Raw genomic sequence first — 22,474 nt, 5'->3', positions numbered from 1 at the left:
ATTTGATTGAAATATGATACTCCAAGCATAGCTCTTTCGATTCCTCTTTGGGAGACCTGAATAGCGTTCTTATCCTGTTTTCATAGGACCCAGGTCTTTGAGGCGTACGTTAATGCAGGAAGAACAGTGGAATCAAAGAGATGTGCCCAGAGCTGGAGGTTCTTCGTCCTCTTAGCTATTTCTTCGATGCTCTTGAGGGCGTTACAAGGCACTCCCTTTCTTCTGTGCAACTCCGGTGCCAGGTCATTCGTCATGTTGACTTCTCGACTTAGGTACACATAACTGCTGCATTCGGAGATGGTCATTCCGTTGAGAGTGAATGGAATGTCAGGAATGAGACTGTTTTTCATAAGCATTGTCTTTGTGAGATTCAGCTGGAGTCCGACCTTTCCACACTCACGGTAAAAGTCGGCCAGCATTTGTGCCGCTTGGCTAATGTTTGGTGTTATTAGAACGATGTCATCAGCAAAGTGGAGGTGGTATAGTTGCTGATCGTCTATTGTCATTCCTTCCCATTCCAGTCGTCACATGACATTCTTGAGGGTGGCATTGAAGAGTTTTGGTGAAATGGTATCACCCTGCCGAACTCCTCTCTTGACATGGATGATCACTTCTTTGTAGAATGGTGAGATCCTTGCAGTGAATCTGTAATACAACTTACGGAGGATCCTGATGTATTGAGTTTGAACACCCTGATTGGCTAGGGCTTCGATGACCACTTCCATCTCAACAGAATCAAAGGCCTTCTTTAAATCAATGGACTTTAGACAGAGCAGCATCTTGAACTCCCAAGAAACCTCAATGAGCTTGGTTATCATGTGGATATGGTCGATGGTGATGAATCCTTTGCGGAACCCAGCTTGCTTATATGGTTGACCTTCATCTAGTGTTCTGCCAATCCTATTTAGGATGACTCAAGTGAACAGCTTCTACATGACAGACAATAGGCAGATCAGATCGAGCAATAGTTGCCAATATGGATGTCTCCCTTCTTGTACAGTAGTTCAGTCCTGCTGGTTTTCCATTGGGACGGAACATTGCATTCAGACAGGTAGCATTTGAAGAGCTGAGCCAGTGTATTGATGAGTGCTGATGGCGGGTTCTTCAGGTGTTTAGGTCTGACCTTGTCTGGGCGAGGTGTTGTTTGTTTCTTTATTGACAAAATGGCGTGTTGGATTTCGGAAGGGTGAACGTTGGGAACGACATATCCATCCTGTGGAATTTGATATGTGGGCAGGAGACGTGACTATCAAAGAGATCTGAGTAGAAGTCATGGATAATCTTCTCCATTGCCCTTCTGGAAGATGTGATAGATCCATCAGGATGCCGGAGGGCAGTCATCTTGGTCTTGTAGTTGGCGAAGGACAGGCAGCTGTTACAAATGCTTTTTCCCACCTTCTGCTGCATCTACCAGCACTGCTGCTCTTCTCTCTTTGAGGTCTTCGTTTATCGCATCTCTGCACTGCTTTGCGAGCTTGGACGTTAGCTTGTGGTTGTCTGAGCCTTGTGCCAAGCTACACTGGTGAATAAGCTCAAGAGTTTTCGAATACAGGTGTTTTTTTGTGGCTATCTCTCTCTTGGAGTTCCTCACACAATCATGGAGGTGCTGAAAAAGTCTATTGTATTCCTCGTGAATGTTGTCAACAACGGCATCTTCCCATGATGCAGCAATAGTGCCAAAGAGCTCCCTGTTGGTGGATGTTCTGGGAGTTCTCTTCTTAAACTTTGTAGCCCTTTCTCCCTGTTCTGTGAAGTAGAATAAAAATATAAGAAGAAGATATATGTTGTCATAGTAAATATCCATATGTTCAAGTGCAGGGATATATGAGAAGTAGTATAAAAAATTATTATCAATGTATGAGAAAAGAAATTGCATAAGAAATGGTCATGAAAGATAAAGAAACTGAAATTTAGATGTATAATATAGCAGTTTACATAAATATTTGATAGAATAACATGCAGATTCTTTTTTTCTTTTATTAAAATTTTTATTAGTGAAACACCATGAGGTACAGTTGTAGACTTACAAATTTTTGTGCTTGGGTTTCAGTTATACAATGATCAAGTACCCATCCCTCCACCAGTGCCCATTCTCCACCACCAATGATCCCAGTATCCCACCCCCATTCCCCCATTCCACCCTGCCTCTGTGTTCTGCCCTTTTGTTCTCTCTCTCCTTTTGGGTAACATGCAGATTCTTAATCTTGATTTATTCTTTAAAAATATCAAGTTGCACTCTTTATGAATAAAATTATTGCTTACAGTTGGCAAACTTAAAAGAAAATGGGATATTTAAAAATAAAAATGGAATTGCTGAATTAAAATAAGAAACTTTGCAAGAATACCAAGAATAAAAACCAAATATGTTCACTTTGTAAACTTTATGTTATACACTTGTCAAGATAAAGTTCAGAAATAATAATCATCTGACAAAGGATTTTTTTTATTAGTGAAACACCATGAGGTACAGTTGTAGATTTACATATTATTGTTTTTGGGTTTCAGTTATACAATGATCAAGTACCCATCCCTCCACCAGTGTCCATTCTCCACCACCAATGAACCCAGTAGCCTTTCCCCCCATCCCCTCCCATCTCCCAATCCCACCCCACCTCTATGCAGGGCATTCCCTTTCGCTCTCTCTTTCCTTTAGGGTGTTGTGGTTTGCAATAAAGGTATTGAGTGACCATCGTGTTCGGTCTATAGTCAGCGTGCATCTCGCATCCTGAGTGAGTCCTCCTGACACCCTTTACTTGGTGTTCCCTTCTCTATCTGAGCTGTGTGTCCCCCCCCCCCCCGCAGGTGTTGCTGGCTTCCAAGCCATGGAGCAGACCTCCTGGTACTTATCTCAACTGTTCTTGGGTGTTTGTCTCCCATTCTGTTACTTTATATTCCCCAGATGAGTGCAGTCTTTCTATGACAAAGGATTTTTAGAGGGGTATAAACAAATCATATTAACTGACTTCCAAATCCTACTTCTAGGAATCTATTGAAACAAGTAAAAGAAGGATACATGATAAGGAGGATTGGCTATGATCTAAAATCACAGTAAGTTGTCAGTATTCTTTCAAAATATCTTAGTGGTGAGAAAAAAAGAAATGTTATAGTAATTTGAGTGTCTATAAGGGTTGCATTTTGTTATTATATATATAAAACCATCTTACAGTAAAGTCATTATTTTAGAACTACAAAAATTTAAGTAGGCAAGGGACCAGGAGGGAATACAGAAACAAGGAGAATGAAAGGAACTGGAGGAAAAAAGTCCAAAAGAAGAGACATGTTTTAATGAAAGTATAAAAAATACTTAAGATATCATGAAAAGAAGTAAATAACATATTCCCAAGTGACTTTAGCTTTTCTTAATGCATGAGAGATAAATCTTTATATAACAATATATGGGTAGTAATAAGAACTGTTATAAAAGTTAAAAAATTTTTTCATGAACCATTAAAACAACCAAAGGGAAAATACAGAGACAGTAGGTAGCTACAATGTTATAGTACACATTTGTGGAAAAGTAATTCACAGTTTTATTAATTTCTATATGTGCTTTTAATTATAGATTAGGACAAAATCATGTTTGGGAATAAGCATGGCAGAAAATCAAGACAAGATATTTATAGATGCATTTTGTTTTAAGTTTGACTCAAATGCTTTGTGTACTTGCTATATTTAAGGCATAATGCTGGATACTCATAATGCAGAACAAAAAAAATATAGTCCCATCTTAATGTGTCCTGCAATATGAGAGAGAAATGCAAACATAAAAACACAACATATTTTGGTAATTGTTAGAAAATACATGTGCGCAGGGTTATTGAACTGTACAGGAGAATTAAATATTTCCTTGGGATAACTAAATGATGACTGATCAAAAATTAGTATGTTGAGATGAGCTTGAAAAATGCTGAGAGCACAGTAGCTGTGGCTCAATTATTGAGGTTTTGTATAGGCCTAGCTCTTTACTCCACTTTTTGGTTGATAAATCTGTATCTCTTGAGTTTAGAATTATCACCATCTTCAAAACAAGCAATGTATCTAATCATAAAATTTTATATACATAGATATGTACAACTGGCTTTGATTTTATCTGCAGTTGAAATATCAAAATCTAAGGTAATTTTTTTTATCTTTCTGCTACACGTTAAAATTAACCCGATCTTCTTCCTCCTCTTCCTCCTCCTTCCCCCCTCCTCCTCCTCTTCCTGTCCCCTCCTCCTCCTCTTCCTCCCCCCAAGCGGGTCTCTTTGCTTCAGTCACTTCCTCCCTCCACCTCTTCCTCGCTGGAGACCAGGAGGTGGGGAGGAAGCCATGAATGTGGATCATGAAGTTAACCTCTTGGTGGAGGAAATTCATCGTCTGGGTTCAAAAAATGCTGATGGGAATTTAAGTGAGAAATTTGGGGTTCTCTTCCGAGATGACAAATGTGCCAAACTCTTTGAAGCCCTCATTGGAACGCTCAAAGCTGCCAAAAAAAAAAAAAAAGGAAGATTGTGACCTACACAGGAGAACTGCTTTTACAAGTGGTTCACGATGACGTTGATATTGTGTTGCTGCAAGATTAATGTGTTTTGCATATCTTTTTAGCTTTAAGCTTTGTTTTTGGCAAACTGGATATTTAACCAGGGGCAGACTGATGGGCAGACTTACTGTATTTTTACAGGACATTGTTAAAAATGGAGACTCATGTTTTAGAAATGTCCTTTTTTTATATCTTCAAAATGTATGTATGGCACTGTAAAATAAGATCTATTATTTTTCTCAGGAATCTGGTTGGAAAACTGAGGCCACGGGTTATTTTGGTGGGATGGGGGAATTGTTTGTTTCAAAAATCATTCTTAGATCATTCCTACAGATACTTGACATTCTGTGAAAATAAGAAGCAAAACTGCAGAACAGCTACCCCTTAGGAATATTAAAATGTTTATGTAATAAAACCTGTAGTGATCCTAAAAAATAATAAATAAAATAAAATAAAATTAACCCGATTACTATTTTGTCATTAGAACACATGCATGTACCCTACATACTAAAAAATCTTTACTCGTAGCTTGTGATTCATATATATTGATTAATTCCAATGTCACATTATCTGTTGAATCTAAACGTTGTATTCCATTAATGTGTGCAAAATTCCATATCATTATAAAAGCCTGTAAGAAAAGAATGATGTGTTATGGTGTCCCAGAACACACCAAAGTTCCATAAACTCTTAACAACATGTGATACAGCTTAGAGGTTATTATCATTATTACTATTTGGGGGATCATACCCAGTGATGAGAAAGAAATGCAAATATAAAAACACATAATATCTCTCTCTTACTCCTGGCATGAACTGCACATTACTTTTGTTCATTATTTTGGATAGATAAAAATTTTTTAACAATTTTTTTTAATGTAGGAGTACTGCTATTTATTCAGCCACTGATTAGTTGATTTAATTGTGCATGAAATCCACTTTACTTTTTTTTAAATTTTTTATAATTTTATTTATTGAATCACTGTGAGAGCAGTTACAAAGCTTTCGGGTCTAAGTCTTGGTCATACAATGAAATACCCATACCTTCTCCAGTGCCTATTCTTCACCCCCAACAACCCTAGTATACCCCCATCCCACACTCTCCCCCTACCTGTGGGGCAGATGATTTCCACATTACTCTCTCTCTCTACTTTGATCACATCCAATATTTTGACACCAGACCCACCATTATTATTTGAGATTTTACCCCAACACTCAGATCTGCTGAAAAGGCAACAGTACACAATTTGTTTTCTATTGCTGCTTATGGACAACATATGATATTGCGTGGCTGCAGTACTGGCCGCGCAATTTTGAAATTCTGAGATTTTAACACTTAAATATGGAGGTATTTCTGCCAAAATCTGCTGGGTTCTGAGATTTGCTCCCGAGTTTCTGCGATCATGGCCATTAAGTATCTTGATCAGGAGCCAGAGAGGCTGTTTGTGGGTGATGAATTGGGGTCTCATTGGGGTGGGGAGGACAGGACCGGCTCCACCCCCATCCTGTGGTGGCCACCGAGCCACCAAGGGGGAGAAGACAGAGTGACAGCACCCTTTCCCCTCTGGGGTGGCCCGGCAACAGTAACCTACTGCGGGGCTGGACACATTTCTGCGAAAAGCCACTGGGTTTTGAGATTTGTTTCTGAGTCTCTGGGATTTGGCCATTAAGCAGCCTGATCAGGAGCCAGAGAGACTGTTCATGGGCGATGACTTGGGGTCTCATTGGGATGAGGAGGATAGGACCGACTCCACCCCCATCCCATGAGGCCCAACAAGTTTCGTCACTTGGGGTCCAAGCCTGACTGTCCAATGGCCTCTGGAGGATGACAGTCACTGAGCCGCCAAGGGGAAGCAGGAGGAGTAACAATACTCTTTCCCCCATGGGGTGGCCCGGCGACAGTAACCTACTGCAGGGTCCGGATGCATTTCTGCGAAAAGCTACTGGGCTTCGAGATTTTTTTCTGAGTCTCTGGGATCATGGTCATTAAGCAGCTTGATCAGGAGCCAGAGAGGTCGTTTGTGGGCAATGACTTGGGGTCTCATTGGAGTGGGGAGAACAGGACCGGCTCCACTCCCATCCCGTAAGGCCCTGCGTGTCTCATCACTGCGGGCCCAAACCTGACTGTCCAGTGGCCTCTGGAGAATAGCCGCTACCGGGCCGCCGGGGAAACAGGTTAAGGCACAAAACCTATTCCCACCTGAGTTGACCCGGCACCAGTAACCTACTGCAGGGACCTGATGCATTTCTGCCAAAAGCCCCTGGGTTTTGAGATTTGTTTCTGAGTTTCTGGGATCATGGCCATTAAGCAGTTCAATCAGGAACCAAAGAGGCCATGCCTCCAATTATATAGCTGAGCCAGAGGTGGTTTGTGGGTGTGTTTCCCACTATACCTAACTTTTGAAGGCACCATCAGGCTGCTGATGCACTCGCCTCACAGGTACAGATTGACCTGCTGGCGGCACCATATCCCCGAGGACAGATAAATTTTAAAATAAATTAATACTGACATTAAACTGACATGGGGCTAGAGAGATAGCACAGTGGTAGGGCATTTGCCTTGCACGCGGCTGGCTCGGACTACCTGGGTTTGATTCCTCGGCCCCTCTTATGCTACTGAGAGTATCTCACCCGCATGGCAAAGCCTGGCAAGCTACCCATGAAATTAAGAATTTCTTTGGAAAATGTTTTTCTTTCTTTTTGCTTTTTGGGTCATACCCGGCGATGCACCTGGGTTATTTCTAGCTCATTCACTGAGGAATTACTCCTGTGGTGCTCAGGAGACCTTATGGGAATCAATTGCAGGTCGGCCATGTGCAAGGCAACCGCTGTGCTATTGCTCCAGCCCCAGAAAGTGTTTTTCTTGTAGCAGTAATACCCCAGGTTTTTTGTGTAGATTTATGTAGAGATTACTACAATAAAGCCAGTGAAATTGGCACCTTCAACCTGGCCCCACAGGGTCTACCACGAGGAATGAGACAGATGCTGTAGTCTGTTAGGTAGCAAACTAGTTCAAACAGCCTTGAGCGAAGGCTCCTTAACTTTTAATTAGGGGTAACCACCAATTCTCTGCCCGCTCTCATCCTATATATGCCGTCTCCCATGAGCACATGAGCAAAGGATAAACTGTAAGGGCAGTTGTGGTCAGGGGGCACGTTGGGTACTCTAAGAATGTGACTCTAAGAATGTTTCCTCTTCTTGACAGGATTCTTTCTGCTAGGTTGTCTGCATTGCTGCCCATAGAAGTCATCTAAACTTGTACTCTTCCTAGCAGAAGATTTTCTGCTTAATTCCCTACTATCCCTTGTAGTAAATTTCCCACTTAGATCAGTATCTAGCAGGACATTTCCTACCCAGGTCCATGATTTTTCTCACAAGACTTTCCCTGGTCGATCTGTGATTTCCCTTAGGCTTGTTTAACCAGGACTCGGCGTTAGTGCACGCATTTACAGGCATTTTCCCATAGCCTTATTTCTTTTTCCTTCAAACTGGATATGCAAATCATTGACTTTAGCCAAACCAGTATTTCATTTGCTGATGAAAATGCTTAAGACAACAAAAAAAAAGCACATTAAAAATCAATGGAAGCTGCTACATCTGTATTTTTTTAACACCATCTGTCTCCCAAGTGTTTAAATGAATCCAAATCCTATCCAGTTTTGCTGGTATGCAACAGAAAAATGCTTCTCTGGCAATTTTAGGCATATTGAACATGCTTCAATGAGACAATTTAGGTGGGAAAGTCATTTCTTAGTGCAGAACCCTCTAGGGAGTATAAGGAATGCAGCTTAATTGGTTTATTAAGTAAAATTTACACAAACTAAGAGCTTATGTTTGCATATGATAAATGGGATGAAAGATTCCTTTTATAGACAACTTGGAGAATGATTGACCAAGCTAGATATAACTACTCTAGATAAATGAAAAGTAACATCTGTAAATATACAAATATATGTATATATAAAAGCATCTGTAAATATATATATGTAATAGCAACCAAAATATATGTATTTTAAGCACAGGGCATATATCCATAGCATAACATGAAAATTAAATCTGATTTAAGTACCTTATCAAGAGATCCCATTTTGAAAAATACAATGAATAGATTCTAGGTCTAAAATTATAAAATGTAATAAAAATTTCTTCTTTATTTTAGCAAGGTCACAATCCCAAATATTGTTTTCTTAACATAACCCTGAAATATTGCATTTTCAAATTGCATTTGCACATATTAATAGGCATAAAATTATGGTATGGAGCCTAGTTTATGGCTCAAGCCACTGTCGCTGTCCTCCCATTGTTCAGCGACTTGCTCGAGTGGGCCCAGTAATGCCCAATCTCCATTGTGACACTTGTTATTGTATTTGGCATATGAAATACGTCATGGGTAGCTTGCCAGGCTTTGCTGTGTGGTGAGATACTCTGGGTAGCTTGCCGGGCTCTCCAAGAGGGGCGGAGGAATCGAACCTGGGTCGGCTGGGTTGGCCACGTGTGAGGCAAACGCCCTAGCTGCTGTGCTATTGCTTGAGCCCATGGCTCAAGTCACTGTCACTGTCACTGTCCTCCCATTGTTTATCAGTTTGCTCCAGCGGGCCCAGTAATGTCTCCATCGTGAGACTTTTTGTTACTGTGTTTGACATATCGAATACATCACGGGGAGCTTGCCAGGCTTTGCCGTGTGGGCGAGATATTCTTGGTAGCTTGCCAGCTCTCCTTGAGGGGCGGAGGAATCGAACTCGGGTCGGCCATGTTGGCCACTTGCAAGGCAAATGCCCTACTCACTGTGCTATCGCTCCAGCCCTGGAGCACAAATACAGAATGTGTGTGAAACAGCTCTGATTTGAATTCTTTGACCTTAATGTATCCCTGAGTACCACCAGCTGCCTTTGTAGTGCCCAAGCACCAATGGACCATAGCTCCAAACCTAGGGTCAGAACTGCTGGGTGGAGCATCAGTGGGACTGACCAGGAGTCCCCCAAACACAATTAGTATGGCCTCTACAAAAAACTTGAGTCTGGAGTTGTAGCTTTACATAATTACAATCTGTATTTGTATGATTTAAATTAAGAATATATGAAGGTTGTGATAAAATATATGTTCCTAATGTATATTTGATAGAATTCCATATGTAATGTTATGTCATGAAAGATTCATAAAAGGCAAGATTAACTTTGGGTTGGAAAAAAATTTTATATAGCTCATATTATATCATATCTTTATATTAAATTATTTTACATTACACAATACATATTGATTTTTATATTAAATAAATATCTTATATTTCTCAAGCTTACATTTAAGAGATGGGGGTTCACTTCCCTCAGACATGGCCACCTGATTCTATTCTTGGCACCTCACATAGTCCTCTGAGCCCTGTCCAGTCTAATATCTGAGCAAAGAGACAGGATTAACCAGTGAGCACATCAAGGCCCAAAAGATCAACCAAAGAAAGACATGGAGAAAGAATGGTTTTAAAAAGGCAAGATAATTCTCCACAAAAGAGTTTTCCAAAAATCATCTATCTAGGTAGATGACCAGCTAGTTACAAAATCAACCTAATTGGTATCCCACCCGGCTACTTAGGAGTTCTTTAAAAGTAGCTAGAAAATCTAATTTCTAAGTCTGCAACACAGTGGAGAAAATCAATAGAGTGTCTAAAGGTGAAGCAGTGATTTGGGAAACTAATGGAAAATGCAGATAAATATAGTCTAGAATTTCCTGACTACAACAATTCACACTCAATTTAACAGGAAATTAAGCATGATTTTTTCACAAAATCCTTTTATCTTCCTACATAATTAGTCATCACCCAGTCCAGAGATCTATTTTAGCATAGTTGTATTCTATAGAGTTATCAAGAAAATATAATGTGCAGTATGCCAACATGAGATATAAATCTAATAAATTCAGGGCTATGGAGATAGCTGAGATAACGCAAGGGCCTAAGGTACATACCGTGCATGTGAAAGGTCTAGGGTTGTCTTCCTAGAACTACATCACCACTTGGGCACTGTAAATTCATCCTGATAGTCCCCAGCACCTCTGGATGCAAGTAGCAGTGCTTTTACAGGTCCATATACTAAATTATCAGAACTGCACCCCTCTGCACTCCGCACCCCTACCCCCACACACTCATACATACACACACACATACACAGTGAGACTCATTATAGCTTTTGGGGCACTGCTTGGGAGTCTCCATCCAAACAAAGTTAATTAAATAAGAATCAATTATGTTTTTTAATTTAAACTATTCTATATTTCAGGAGTATGGGTATAGAAAAGAATACTTAATATTCTGTGTTAATATTAAATCTTATAAAATTACTTTTATGGGTCAAGAGAGATATCTTAATGGGCTGAGCATATGCGTTGCATGTAGGAAGCCCAGATTTTATTCCTGGTACTACATAGTTCTCCTTGGAGCACAGGGTAGTGAACTCTAGGCTCAGAGCCAAAAGTAGCCCTTGAACACTGCCTACCAAGTTGACCCAAAAGCTGTACCTGACACTCCAAATTATTTGTTATGGTTGAATTCTGTGACACTCCCCACCCCAAAATATGAATTCTGTCTCTCCGCAAAGAACAGTCTTTACTCCTATTGCCCCTGAATATGTCCTGATGTGGAGGTAACATCTTTAAAGATACAATCACGTTAATCTGAGGTGATTAAGGTAGATTGAATTCAATATAGCAAGTTCCCTTATGAGGAGACAAATATCATGAATACTGAGATACACAGAGAAAATGCCAGGTGATCACAGACAGACTGGAGTTATGCAGCTGCAAGAAATGCCAAAAATTATGCCATTACTAGAAACTAAAAAACAGCAAGTAAGGGATCTACCAAGAGTTACAGAAGGAGAACATCCTTGCTGACTGAGATTTTAGACTTCTTGCCCACATTACTGTGAAAGAATAAATTCTAATTGTTTTAAGTCACCCAGATTGTGGTAATTTGTTTTTGCATCCCTAGGAGACTATAAACCTTTTCATAATTATTAAATTTAAGTCATCAGGACCTGCCCTGATTTGAAATTATACTTCCAAAAATTGTGATAAGGAATTTCAAAATAAAAAAAGCTAATATGAGAAAGTATAAAGAGAAGGTCCACTGGATAGACTTTGGAGTTCATCTGGTTTTGAAACTGTAGGACATTATAAAAAATGAATACTAGTATTGCAAAAGAAATGGTTTTCCTGCTTTGAATTATTTTATTTATTTCCAGTCTTAGGAAGAATGTGTACATATTTTATTTCTAAAGTGGAGAGACAAAATGTACATAAGTCATGGGGCTGGACATAAGTCAGGTGGCCACCAATTGTTTTGCTTGTGGCCAATGTGTCTTCAAACCACAGCATCCCCTATGATCCTCAGGAGCCTGCCAGGATTGATCCTTGAGCATGGAACAGGTAAGTTCCAAGCCAGGCTGGTATGGCCCCCAAAACAAAACAAAAACTCATACATGCTACATAAAGCAGTAAAACTTTAATTTTCCTACTTTATTACCTCTTAAAAATGTTTGAGAGATGGTAAGTATAATAGGAATATTAATTATGATATTGAGATTATACAACTCTATAATTAGAATCAATAATCATGTTAAGGATATACAACTGCATAACTCATGCATCCTTGGGCATATGAAGTATTGTAACAAATGCCTTTTCTTGAGGTAAGTTATAAAACTCTGTGTCGTTATAGTCAACCTCCTATCCTCTCCTCTTGGTAAATCACTTCAAGTCCATTGGAGATTAATCACTGGGTTTACTAAAGAGAAAATGAGTCAGGATTATGCCAAAGTCAGTGAGTTTTGTTTATTATTCAAAAATTTCAGATAAAAATCTACTTTTATTGTTGGTTTCTGAGAAATATTTTGCTATTCTCTTGACACTTTGAAGCACTTACATTTTCATGGGCCATATTTCAAGAACAAAACACTTTACATAAAGAAGTTTATACATAAGCCTCCTCTAAGACTTTTGCAGATGATAAAGCAAATTTAGAATTGCTTAAGGAACTTGGCTAGAATCACACAATGTTGTAGAAACTGACATCTCTTAAAATCTTGATGCAAAGCTTATACTGAGCCGCTATTGTCTTTTAATGATGAGATCTGGGTATTGCACATGTGAATTGTCAGACTCTCTTCTAGCTATTTTCTCTGACATCTTTTCAAGCAAAATATCCATTTTCACATTGTGTCATCTTCATGAAGCACATGGTAGAAAAGTGGCTTTGAAGCATTTTCTAAATGGTATCTTTTCTTTACCTAAAGTTCAGCTAACATCTCCTTGCCTGTTCTGGGACTTTTCCTCCATAATTGACGCACAAAATCTACATAGGTATAGCTCTTACAATCTTGATATTACCTCATTCTTTACAGCAATGCAAATTCCTTTGTATCATTTGTGTTGAGTTCACTCTCAAAGATCCCAGAGTGCCAATAAATTATTATTTATTTACTAACTTGATTTACTGTTTGCACTCTTTAATTTTATTTCATTAGCTAAAGGAGAAAAGGGGAGAATTCATCATCAACGTATGAAGAGTTAGTCAGATGAATACATATAGAATATTTCTGAAGGGCAAAGGAATACTATTCTTCATCTTTATTTTATTCTATCTTATCTTGTATACCAATTCTTTTCATTATTAAGAAGGAGTCTATATTATTTCTTCTGACAATGTCACAAGAATGTATCTAAATCAAACTAAATAAACATGTGCACTTGAGATGGTATTACCAATGTTTGGCAACTATCTTCTATAATTTACTTAGAGCTTATACGAATTTCATTTTTTTTACAAGAAGAAATAAAGTCTTTTTAGCAAAATGTTGAAACAGATTTGACATGCTAACATTTCTCCCTATGTATTTACTTTTCAATTATGATTCAAATGTGAATATGTAAATAAATGACATTTTCTAGGCAATAGCTTTCATTCTCCTAAGGAAGTTATCACTGGAAAGTTTATGTATATCTGTAGATGTTTTCTGCTATTCATCCTCTGAGATAAAATGTACATTTTCTTGAACTGCAGGAGATGATGACATGGGGGAAATAAATTGTCTCAGAAAAGAAAAGGTTGTTTAGCACAGCTGGTATGTGTGAGTGTCAGTAATCATCTAGGACATCATTGAGCTAAAGATTCTCCCACTCATCTTCAAAATAGTACCTTTATTCTGAGGCCAGAGAACACCAGCATCTGTCAGATCATTCCCTGATTAAAATGCCAGGCTCTCCACCTGACTACAAACTGTTACTCCCCCTGCCCAATTTTAATTTATGTCCAAGATAGAGAAAAACTTAGAAATAAAAATGAGACAATCACTCTATTTTTGTTAGTCTTTCTGGACATTTGCTCCTATTATATTCCATTCTTTTCAAAAGCCTTTGGGCTGTAAGAAGCTAGACAGAAAAATAAATGTCAAGGTAATTGTTAATGCTGAATCCTATAGAATCATTCATTCAAGGGACCTTCAATATTCTTATAAAACATGTCTGAGATTAAGAGATTTTTCCCAAAATTTCATGAATGGTGGTCAGGGTTTTTTTTTGTATACATATTTATTCATCTGGAGAGCTTAATTTTTTTAAATTTAATTAATAATTTAAAAAAATTCTTACACATTTGCTATAATTTATGTCCTCTTCATCCCTTAGAAATTCTCATATTAGAAAGGCACAAGGTCTTCAGTTTTGGATTCTTTAGATGAATCATCAAGAGTCCTTGATAAGGATGCTCAGTGGAGATGCCTGCAGAGGTCAATGAAAGTGACATTGGGGATTACAGATTTTAATCAGCATTCTATGGTTCAGTTGCTGACAATGCCACTCAGAAGTTTAGCTTTGCTTTTATCATTTGAAGAAATTAATCTCCTTTGTTACTACCTTATGTGAAATTCTAAGACTACGAAATATCCGACATATCATGAAGGGCCTGTTGCAATAGGGATTTTATAATATGCAACAGAGTTTGTTAGAGATGCTTGAAGGATTTCACTGAGTGAACAATAATTTTTACATAAAGTTATAATATGCTGATTGTTAAAATTCTTTTAAAATGAAATTCTTGCAAATAATAGATTTGCATGACACTTGAGCAATTCATATTTAGACAAAAGATTCCCATCTCTAAAAGTGTAAAAGAGACGATTTTACTGGCCATTTAGCTTATAAAAGGTATCATGAAAGCACTTTGGGAAAAAAAGGAAGATAAATAAGACAAGAGCCAGAGTTTCAAAAAACTCTTGACTGCTTCAGTTGGTAGACTCTGAAAAAGCACTCTTTCTCCCAGGATTTCTAGACTCATTCTTTGCATTTATTTTCCAGCTTTAAATATAACGTTTCTCAAATTTTAGGGGATTTTCACAGTTACCTTTGAAAGAATTGGAGTTACATGTTATTAAATGGAAAACCAAATAGTACAATTTGAATAGTACATAAATAATATTTTGTGTATAAACATATACCTTTCTACTTATTTTGCACAATTATAGTATAATGATCAATGTTTTGAATGCTGACCTTATGGTACCATTTCCAATGGAAAAAAAAAAGTTGAGTTACAAATAGTAGAAAAGTTAAAAGGTAAAGGCCCTCCCGTTGATCGTCGATTTGCTCGAGCAGGCCCAGTAACGTCTCCATTGGAGACTTTGTTGTTACTGTGTCTGACATATCGAATACTCTCGGTAGCTTGCCGGGCTCTCCGAGAGGGGCAGAGGAATCAAACTCGGGTCGGCCATGTTGGCCGCTTGTAAGGCGAATGCCCTACCCGTATTTTTTTAATTAAGTAGCCTAGGTTTAACATAGAAACATACTCTCTAATAATGAAAATGTGCCATAAGACTAAATCAGTTTTTGTTTTATGTCCAAAGACTGCTTGCTATTTTTCATGTTCTTATATATGTGTATACATTTGTATTTCCAACCCACTCCCAAATAACCCAATGTTAACATTTCTCTCATTATGAATTTAATTTGAATTATCAAAATAAATGTCCTGGTTGTATTTTACATTATTCCAGTGCCAGAAATTCTGGTATTCAAACTTTAAATAAGGGAGTGACAGTCCCTGTACTTAATTACAAATGCTGATCATATTATATTGTCTTCTTTTTCTAAGTCTTTCTCCTAGTCCTCTTTATAAACTGACAGATAATTATTCAAACTGTTCTGCTACTGCACATACAGCATGATAAAGACTAGTACACCATGCTTCAGCAGTTCCAGAGTCACTTATCAAGATTAGAGAAAATCATGTTTTAACAAATTCTACTGTGAGGATTCAGTAAGGAGGGAGGAAGAGTTAGAATGTGGCAAATTACATTTTTTAATAAATCTCATGCTTTCCATTATTCAAGTAACTGTAAGGAACTTATTTCACAGAGAAAGAAGATACTGTTAGAATATTATAAATCAAACAAAAATTACATCATAGCTCTCTCTACTTGTGGTTGAATAAAAGGTTGATGTTTTTCCTTCCTAATTTCTCTGTATAAGACTGCAAAATGGTGTGTTGATGTAATGGAATGAAATGCATTTTACTGACATTACACTAACAAACTAAACTATGTATAGCGATTTATATAGAGCTATGAGTGTATAACATTAACAATTATTGATGCCAAAACTTAGTTTTAACATTGTTATGGTAAGAATACAATACATCAACTTGTCTATTTAAATGTATGATTGGGGCAAGCAAATGTGCTTACTTTCAGGATATTCCAGAATAAATCTTCCTACCCACCCAAGGAATTCTTGGAAACCAGTTAAATTGCTCTATCATTGAATATTTATCAAAAGCATAATATTTTTGAGATGTTTCTTAGAGCAAAACTTTTAGTGAGCTACAGCTGGAAGATCTTCAGATATAGACTTAAGTACCTTGAGTTCAAAGATTAGGATATCTTTTAAAAACTACAAGAATTCATCATTTTTTCACAGAATTAATTTATCTGTATATTGATCTCATATTCTTGAACATCACTGTATCACTGTCATCCTGTTGTTCATCGATTGCCTCAAGCAGACACCTGTAACGTCTCCTTTATCGTAGCCTTCGATTTTAGAAAGTGCCACATTTGAGGCTCTTTCAGGGTCAGGAGAATGAAACCCAACATTATTACTGGTTTTTGGCATATTGAGTACACCACGGGGAGTTTGCCCGACTCTGCCATGTGGGCAAGATACTTTTGGTAACCTGCCAGTTTCTCCAGAGTAAGAACTAGATAATAAGATGTCTATTCCTAGCCTCCGGGAGCTGGGTTTTATAGTCTCTGGGTCTTGGCCATTGATTAGATTACAAGGTGCCAGGGGCATTTGGTGGATGTAACGCTTACCTACTGGAAGATGGGGGGGGGGGGGAGGTTTGGGTGGAGGAGGACCAGTCCCAATCCAGGCAGGCTTGGAGATCTACACTCTGGGTCCCGCACACCTGGGTTCTTCTGCCGGTTCCTTTATGTGTGAGGCTCATCCGAACGTGTGGAGAGTGGTCTTAAGTATGGCTGTGGCTGGAACTGGAGGTCTTCAGCTGCTGGGACTCTGCTTGGGGTGGGGAGGGAAACTCAACCCACCCTCCTCCAAGGGCCCCTGGTGAGGACAGCCAGGTGCGGAGGCAGGAGACTCTGTGCTGTTCTCTTTTGGGAGCTGGGTTTTATAGTGTCTGGGTCTTAGGCACTGATGGGACGACACAGCACAGGGGGCAGTTGGTGGGTGTAATGCTTACCTACTAGAAAATGGGGGGTCTGGGTGGAGGAGGCCCATTCTTGAACATAATGGTACTTTTTTTCTTGAAGTATAATAAAAGATTACTACTATAACATTCTATATTGTTGTTAAAAATCATGTTGCACTGCAGTCTTATGGGAAGGGGGGTGGTACCAGCTCGTCCTTCACGCCCTACCAAGGACACGAGTTTTCCCCATGAGCGGCTCTCTGGCTCATCCAATCCAGAGGCAAAAGGACTTAATCCAGGGCCCGGCAGCTTGTGGCAGAAAAGTGAATGGACTATGCATTAAACTACAGCGCCATGTGTCCCCAGGAGGGAAAGAGTGTTGCTCCCTTCCGCCTTTTTCCCCCTCGGCAGCAAGGTGGCTACCGCCTCAGAGCTTATAGGAAAGCCAGGTATGAGCCAGCGGTGATGGGGTAACTGCAGTCTCATGGGAAGGGGGGCAGTATTGGCTCTTCCTCCACGCTCTACCGAGGTCACGAGTTGCCCCCCACGAGTGGCTCTCTGGCATAGCTGTAACACCAGATGCACAGAAACTACTCTCGTAATTATCTGGCTCTTTGCAGAAATCCAAAATCATTACATGATTCTCATAACCAGCTATAGAAAACAAAGAATTTGATACTGCCTTTTCAGCAATTCTGATTGTTGGGGAGAGGGGGCGGAATTCTAAACAATAATGGTGCATCTTTTGTTGAAATAATGAATGTAATCAATGTAGAGAAAAGTTAAGTAGAAATCATCTGTCTCACAGACATTGGGAGGGGTGGGAGGGGGGTATATTATATTTTGGTGGTGAAGAAAGAGTACTGGTGAAGGAAAAGTTGTTTGATCATTCTATGACCGAGACTTAAACCTGAAAACTTTTTGTACAGTGATTCAATAAATAAATATAAGAAGAAAAAAATAAATAAAAATCATGTTGCAAACTGAACAGCATTGTAACCTTGTATATATTTATATAACTTAATGTTTAAGTTGATAAAGAAAAATTATATTGGGTATTTTTTAAAATGGCATGGAAGATATGATTTAAAACTATTAAACAGTACTCAGGGTCATTGCAATAGGGGAAAACAGTTGAACTCAATCTCCTTGAAAGGCGTCAACTTAAGCTTGTTAATTAGCACATTGGGATTTGCTAATCAAAGAATACTAGAGGACTTCAGGGGGACATAGTTTAAATGTCCCAACAGTTGGTTACTATATAATTTTGTCTTTTTGATAGCATTGCATGAACAGAATCAAGAAGAGTGTAGTCCTTGAGTGACTTCTTTCACTTAATATGTTTTTGAGATTTATACACATTCTTTAGTTTGCTACTTTTTAATGTCGGTATGGAAATATCATAATTTAAAAAATAAATGTCCTTATGCACAGATTTATTTTCAGATTGGATATGTGAACATACTATAAATCTTTGAGTATAAAACTTCATGCAGATATGAGATTTCATTGTTCTTGATTAAATTCTACAAGTTGAATTTCCAGATAATATAGTACGTTTGATTTTAAAGAACTTCCTGTTTTCCAAAATTGCTGGATAATTTTGCATTCTTCTCAGTAGTGTATCAGAGTTCCAACTGCTTTAAATATTCATCTGCTAATTCAGTTACTTTATTTTAGACATTCTAGTGGATGATCATCCTATCATTGTGCTTTGATTTGCATTTCCCAAATGCCTAATGATATGGAGCAATTTTTTTGGCTCTTGGCAATTTGTGTAACTTCTTTTGAATATGTATATGACTTTATTCCGTTCAATTGATCTGCAGCTTTACCTTTTCTCTACTGCGGTATTTGATAACTGTAGCTTTGTATTGAGTCATGAAATAGTGCAGTGCAAGTTTCCCTTTTTTTGTTTGTTTGTTTGTTTATTTGTTCTTTCTTTTTCATTCTACCCAAAACATTTTCTGGTTCAATATTACTTTCAGATATCAATCAAGATAAAACTGACTAAAAAGGAGGCAAAGTTATCAGCTTGATTTTTTGGACTGAACAGAAACACAGCAAGCCATGGGTGTCCTTTGCTAATGCACTTTGCAATGGGTGTTTCCAGAGTTCCTTCTGACTACAAGGATCCAGTTTAAACTGCTTTCAAATAGATTTGGGAGCTGGACAAGTATTTCCTTTTCTTTTTTCTTTTCTTCTGTCTAATTTTTGTGCCACATCCTACTGTGCTCAGAGCTTATCCCTGGCTATGCATATAAGAAATTATTCTTGGCTGGCTTAAGGGACCACACAGGAAGCCAGGAATTGAACGTGGGTTGGCCATGTGTAAGGCAAGTGTCTCACACTCTCTACCATCACTTTGACTCCTTTCAACTAACATGCTTAAGTGTCTTTTTTCTCCTCCTTCACCTTAGCAAAGCTATTAGCTTGGGGTGGGTGGAGTTCACTTCAGGAATGTGCCCACAGTATCAGTTATAGTGGTGGTATTATAAAGTGTGGAGTCCACCTAGGTTTGCAGAGGTCATCAGGATGAAAGCTGCTGCTGACTCTGAGATTTGTTCATAAATATAGCTTCTCATCTCCTGTTCTAGGGTGGTAAGTATAAGAGTATAGGGTTAATGTGCCAGGTGTTTTACACACCTTCCTCTTCCCCAGGGCAAAATCTGTACCTTGGAAATCTCTTCCTCTCTTCCTGCTTGTAATTTATTGTTCTTTGGTATTTTTTTTGATAAATGTGTCTCTATGGAAACTTGTCATGTCCCTCATTCATGAAGGTTTCTGAGAATTTTCTATGGTTAAATCAAGTTTTATATAGATTTTTTTCATTGTTACACAAGGATACAAATAGAAGTTTTCGCTATTGGTTCTTTTTGGGCCCCTTCTCTTTCTAAATATTCTTTAATTATTTCTCCTTTTCCTTTCTTTGACATTCTTCCACTCAATTTACAAGCATGTTGGACCATTTAATGTTGCATAATGAATCACTGGATTTCTGCTTATTGATTTCCAGCCTCGTAGTTTTGCATTTTATTTTACATAATTGTTCTTTCTTCTATTGTGTCTGATTTGTTGAACTCATTTTATTTTTATCCTTAGCTATTCTATGCTTCTTTCTTAATAGATTTTTTCTTTTAATTTTTTAGAAGACTATCTTACAGGTCCTAGTTATAGTATGGGATGTAAGACACTTACTTTGACTGACCCTGCATCCATCTCTGGCATCACATATGATCATTATCAAGGGTCACTGCTGAGAAGAGACACAGGTATAGCACCTGTATACTACTGCGTGTAGCCCAAAAATATTATATTTCTCTCATAATCTTCTTCTATATCCTTAAGCAATGAAATATTTTTAGCATATACTTTTGTATATGCTTTTGCTAATACCCTCATAGTTTAAATTGGGGTATAATTTTATTTATCTGTGTTTCCTGTTATGGGTAACATTTTTTACTTTACAATATGCTTAGTGATGTTTTTATTTGATGCACTGTGCATTGTGAATTTAAAATTGCTGCTGTCTCTGTTTTGTGATATTTCTAAAAAATGTGTGAGAAACTTCTTTTGTTTTACTTGAGTATTAGTCTGAGAACTGAGTTTTTTTCTAACCATTTTAGGTAGGTTTTAGGGCAATCAAATATAAAAGGTCACTTTACACAGAGCATTACACATAGAAAAGCCCAAGGCAGAGCCTCATTCCTGGCCCTTGACTATACTTTTAAGGCATGACATTCCATGTTACAACTAATTTTCTTTCTAGCACATAAGAATTCTTTCTCATCTTAGTCTAAGACTTCTTATGTATGAAGTCTTGAAATGATTCATCTTATCACATTTCCTTTTCTTTCTTTCTTTTATTTGGTGGTGGGCCACACATGTGGTATTCAGGGCTTACTTATGAGCTCAAAGACAAGTTCTGGAAGGTCTCCAGGTATCATGTGTGATGCCAGAGACTTAGTTCTGGCTGGAGCGATAGCACAGCTGGTAAAGCGTTTGTTTGCATGCGGCCGACCCTGGTTCGATTCCTCCGCCCCTCTCGGAGATTCCAGCAAGCTACTGAGAGTATCTCGCCTGCATGGCAAAGCCTGGCAAGCTACCTGTCACGTATTCAGTATGCCAAAAAGTCAGTAACAAGTCTCACAATTTGTTGTGAGTTGTTATTGGTGCCTGCTCGGGCAAATCGATGAACCACGGGAGATCTAGTTGTGTTGGCTGCATGAAAGATAAATCCAGTACAAGATAAGTGCTATACTACTTGCTGCTCCTGTTGTGTGAATATTTGTTCAGTTGGAGACGCTGAGACAAGGAACATGAAAGAAGTTATTTTAATGGAGGATCACGGGATTCCTTCAGACTCAGTGACAAAAGGTAGAGTGTCCTGAAATCTCCTTTTATTATCATCCTACCTTACATACCTCTAAAGGGCTCAATACTGCGAAGACATCAAAAGAAGTTACAGGAAGAACATTGAGGTAGCAAGCCATGCATTGTTTCCTTGTGTCTGCAAGTCAGTAGGTCTTGGCCTCTGGAAAGAAATACAAAACCAAAAGCACCTGGTGTTTGCATATCAAGGACAAGCTGGGCTAAAGTCTGGGATCTGCATGTCAAAGACCAGGCTGGGCCACACTTGGAATTTACATGTCAAAGACAAGCTAGGTCCAGGCTTCTGTGAGAAGAGGGAAACTGACTCTTTTGGTACACTAAAATTTACATTACTTAAAGCAGCTTGAAGAAAGAGATGTTCAGCCTCATCAAAACCAGTCTGGACACACGAGTAATCTCGCCCATTTTCATGGGGTCCTTGTTCCTGCCCATGTACCGTACAGTCTACATGGGCTCATCCTGATGACTTAGTCCATCCCCATCAGCTTCCATCATCTTATAGATTTTAATTCACTGTTAATTCTTCAGTATTTGCTTTTATTAAATCTCATTGGCTATTGCTGTACAGGTTGATATGTAGCAAAAGAAAAAAACCCTTACATTTTTGTTCAAATTTTGTTTTTTTATGTGCCCTTTATCAGATAATCTGCCTTGATATTTTAACTGTTATGAACTTGCTGAATACTGTTCATGGGGTTTGTTCACCTTGTACTGTCCTCATGGAATTAGACTCAGAAACAAATCATAGCTAATTTCAGACTCAAGTCTTTTATTCATCTTTTAATTAGAGGTCACACCCTAATGCTGTCCATTTTTCAATGCCTAAAAATAGTTATTCCTGTAACATTTTTCAATTTCAAAAAAGAATAAAAA

General features: G+C 38.3%; 1 pseudogene; it reads left to right on the top strand.

The window, feature by feature from the left end:
• The first annotated feature begins 4,311 nt into the window (after positions 1–4,311).
• Positions 4,312–4,565, top strand: LOC130030732 (costars family protein ABRACL-like; annotated as a pseudogene).
• The last annotated feature ends 17,909 nt before the right edge of the window (positions 4,566–22,474 follow it).

This window comes from Sorex fumeus, unplaced genomic scaffold (genome assembly GCF_029834395.1).
Source record: "Sorex fumeus unplaced genomic scaffold, SorFum_2.1 ptg000044l, whole genome shotgun sequence".
In the NCBI taxonomy this organism is placed as follows: domain Eukaryota; kingdom Metazoa; phylum Chordata; class Mammalia; order Eulipotyphla; family Soricidae; genus Sorex; species Sorex fumeus.
This window is presented reverse-complemented; position numbering and strand designations above follow the sequence as displayed.